This window comes from Curcuma longa, chromosome 19 (assembly GCF_044706935.1).
Source record: "Curcuma longa cultivar G26 ecotype Majalengka, Jawa Barat chromosome 19, ITB_CL_G26_1.1, whole genome shotgun sequence".
Taxonomy (NCBI): domain Eukaryota; kingdom Viridiplantae; phylum Streptophyta; class Magnoliopsida; order Zingiberales; family Zingiberaceae; genus Curcuma; species Curcuma longa.
This window is the reverse complement of record NC_133879.1, coordinates 6325009-6329023: the sequence shown is the minus strand read 5'-3', so window position 1 is coordinate 6329023 and position 4015 is coordinate 6325009.

The window sequence follows — 4015 nt, the reverse complement described above, 5'->3', positions numbered from 1 at the left end:
AGAATATCTAGTGCATTTCAATCTTATTTCTTTAAATATCTATTTCTTTTCTAAATTTCTCTGTCAATCCTTAAAGAAGCCTGATTTTAAAAAAAAAAAGACTTCAGATCAGCCTTTGCCAATACTTATCCAACTTGAGTAATTAGCAAGGTTTAAAATATCGAGCCGTGGCAAAGTTTTGGTTCCGAACTGGAACGATACAGTTTCGGTACCGTATCGTATCGTGCCGGTACAGTTTCAGTATTTTCAAAATATAAAATATATTAATTAAAATAAAAAATTTAATCTAAATATTTAAAAATAAAAAATAAAATTTTTTGAAAATTTCATAGGTTTTAATAAAGCATATTTAAATTATCTCAAACTATAGCTAGGAATTGATTATTAAAATTTAATTAAACCCTAAATTTTAAAATCCAAAAAATAAAACGTGCGGCCTATGCGCGGAGACGTCGCCGGGCTCAGATGGCACCTCCGACGACGTCACTGAGGCCGCATGGCGCCTCTGGAGGAATCGCTGAGACCGGGCGAGGCATCCGGAGGTGTCCCCTAGCCATTATTCTTGTGTCGGTGCCGGTGCGTCGGCGAAATAAAATTTTTCGCCTGTATCGCCCGATACGGTTCGAAATTTCAATCCTTGGTAATTGGTATCAATATCACCCAATTTTCAAAATGATGCTTTTCAAGATTAGACCAACTCAATCAATGTATCTTTTTAAATATTGTCACTAACATTAGTCTAAAGTATTGCATGGTCAAGGTTTGTCAACCATCAAGTCGGTGTTGCATCTTCAACATCCTTGTCAAGAATCTTTGCAGTTTCAGTACTTCATATTTGTGGAATTTTTTGTAACAAGCTAGACACTGAACTCATCTTGAGGGGTGTTAAGAGTTAACAATTATAATTATATACAAATTAAAAGTTTGCTCTCACATTGGATATCTGATCACTGGGCATTATATTCAAGTCCTACACATTGCTATAATCATTCACCTATAATAAAGTATAACAGTTATATTCCTTTCACGTTATATGAAACTACGTTGAAAACATTCAAGGGAAAAACTAAATTAGGATGGCAATTAACAGTTATTTATAGGTCATGTGGAGAATAATGAAGTAAAAGAACAACTATCATTCATTTTTAAAAAAACACAAACTGTTGGCAGAATACCATGGGCAAAATGAATAGACAAGAGAGACAAATTATAGCTTATAGTAATATAGTAGGTGCCTATTGCTCAATGGATACTCAGTGACAAAAGATTTTCAAACCTCAATAACTCTGTTATCTATATTGAAAGTGAAATTTTTTTCCTGTAAGACTTTATAAGATGGCCAGCCAGAATCTTTCCGTTTTTGTTGTAAATGTAAATCAACTGAACTGTTATTAGAAACAAGAATAGCTGCAAAAATATTTGTAGTCTGACTAGTGTCTCAAGAAACTGAGACTGACCTGACAGCAAGAGGAGTCACCCTAACCTAGGTATAAAGAGGGAACAAAACCCTAAAATCATAAACTAACACAGAACTACAATTCCAACATATCAGCTTAAATGATGAATGAATATTGTTGAAAAAGTTCAAGTAACCATTCCCACACATAAGCAAGTCAAAATGACTCATTGCACTGCCACATTTGTAATTTCTTCCATGTTACAATTTAATTCATCTAAAAGCCTAATCTATTGTATTAGCAACAAAATGTGAAATTACAAGTAGCCAATAAAAACTTGGTTAGGTAAATGTCACTAAAGACTCGAAGCCTAAGGATGATATTAACTCATTCAAACACAAGTAGCATCGGAAAAAAAAAGAGTTAAACTTTCTTGGCACTTAATATAATGATTTTCTACATGAATTTTATCTTAAATGCATTACTAATTCAAATCACATATCATACATTGCTGGTCAGTTGTGACAGTAGACAAAACACAGATTATGCATTATAAAAAAAAACAAGTACAGAAAAATCAGTATATAATAATGTCCAGAACAAATAGTTAAAACATGTTTTTCAGCACAAATTTGTATATTATGGCATATAGTTGATTGGTTCATGTATCCTCGACTATAGGGTCTTTTAGTTTTCTGAATTTTACATATAAACTTAGGGAACAATGGTAACCTACCATTCAGTTATATATCATATTCCATTTTGATCCCTAGTTGTAATTTAGTTTTGAATTTCACCAACTAATAAACCTGAGCCAAACTAACAAAATGGCTTTTGAGCATCCATTTGAGGTTTAACTAGGGTTTGACATGGGTTAAGTGTGTTCAAAACAAGCTAAATTTAGACTTATTTTAGCCCGTTTATGGCGAAATAAAATCTAGCTTGGGTTGGATCAACTCAGTAGTGTTTCTGTTTGTGGATAGTGGAAATTCTGAGTTCTTTTATTTAAAACTCTCTCCAGTTTTCATTGTAGATGAACCTTCTCTCCCCCACTCTCATTTCATCCTTTTTGTTTCATACCTCATCTCCTCAAGAGCGATGAAGGATCATGACCTTGATCAGACGTGCGATTGTTCATCCAGCAAGGGAAAGTCATCAATATCTCCAGTGGCAGATTAGGACTCTTCCACTATCTCCTTCTCTACTCTCTGCGGCAGCACCTCGCAATGTCACAGATGACACCAATCACTTATCGATTGTTGGATTCCTTCTCATTTTTGGTTTTGATCATGTTTCATCTGTCCTTTGATTCCAGATTTTGAGTCTTGGGCAGACTCCTCAATCAAATCCATCAGATCTCTCGATTGGGGGTCAACCAGATCCAATTAAGAATAGGAAAGTTTTGCTTGATCATTATTCCTTGCTTGCATTCAAGAATGCCCACCTAATTTCAGATTTGATGCTTAATTATTGTCCAAATTGGATTGATCTAAGACCATTTCTCCACCATATCACCTTCTCTAGCTTTGTTGGTTAAGGGGGATTAGGATAAGAGTTGTATCTTGCTTTAAATTCGGTTTTGAGATTCATTTGATGCTAATGTTGGGATATTCTTGTTGGAGTAGCCCTTTTGCTCTCGGATGCTTATGTATCTTGGACTATTTATTCTAATTGCTTCTCTTGTTGTATGTTGATTTTTTACTTGGTTAATTTTGTGTGTCTAAGGGTTGTTGTTTATTAGTGTTGGGTGTTGTATTTTTTAATTATGTTGTATTGTCTTGGTGTTTCTTATTTGATTTAGTTTTGTAGAAGAGGGATCAAGATTGGATCCATTGACCTTTAAGTATCAGTTAATCTCTTATCTCTTAGATCTAGTGCTCTCTCATCTTATTCTTACTTATTGTACCAGTGGTGTGCTAGTGACTCTTTATGTTGTTATTAGGGGCTATTTGCTATTTTTTGAGGGTGTTAGATTTCCAACTTTGTGTTGAAGTTGCTTTATGCTATTAGAAGTGATGTCCAGCATGATCTCTATATTAGTTGTATTTATGTTTGTTCCTAGAGTCGCATATAGAAGCAGCACATTGATTGTTTTTGGTTCTTTTCCATGACATACACATGAGGTGGGTAATTCTGCTTGTTGATCCCTTATTGATGATCTCTTGTCAATGAAATAAAATGAGTGAATAGCTCAGTATGGTTCAAGATGTTGTTGCAATTGATCTAAAAACATTGGGCCGCAGGACGCTCAGCAACCACAATGCCGCCAGGAGCAAATACAAAAGGTACAATTTTTGATTGCCTTATCCTTTTTCTTCTTCCTTCCTCGCTTTCTAACAGATGGATAGGAACAAACCATTGGAATGGTTGTAGTATAATTGGTACTAGTTTATCTTGACTATAAAATTACACTAGTACACTTTGTGTGTATTGACTCACTGGTAATTCCTTTGTTGGCATATCTCACTCTTCGAGTTTTTGACCGTTTGATGTCGTTCGATTAATACTGACTATATAATCGAACTAGACCTCAGTTATCATGGATGTGCATGCTCTTAATCCCGATTCAATAACAAGCACATATACTTAGTATGTATTTCTTTAATTCATCAAAGGGT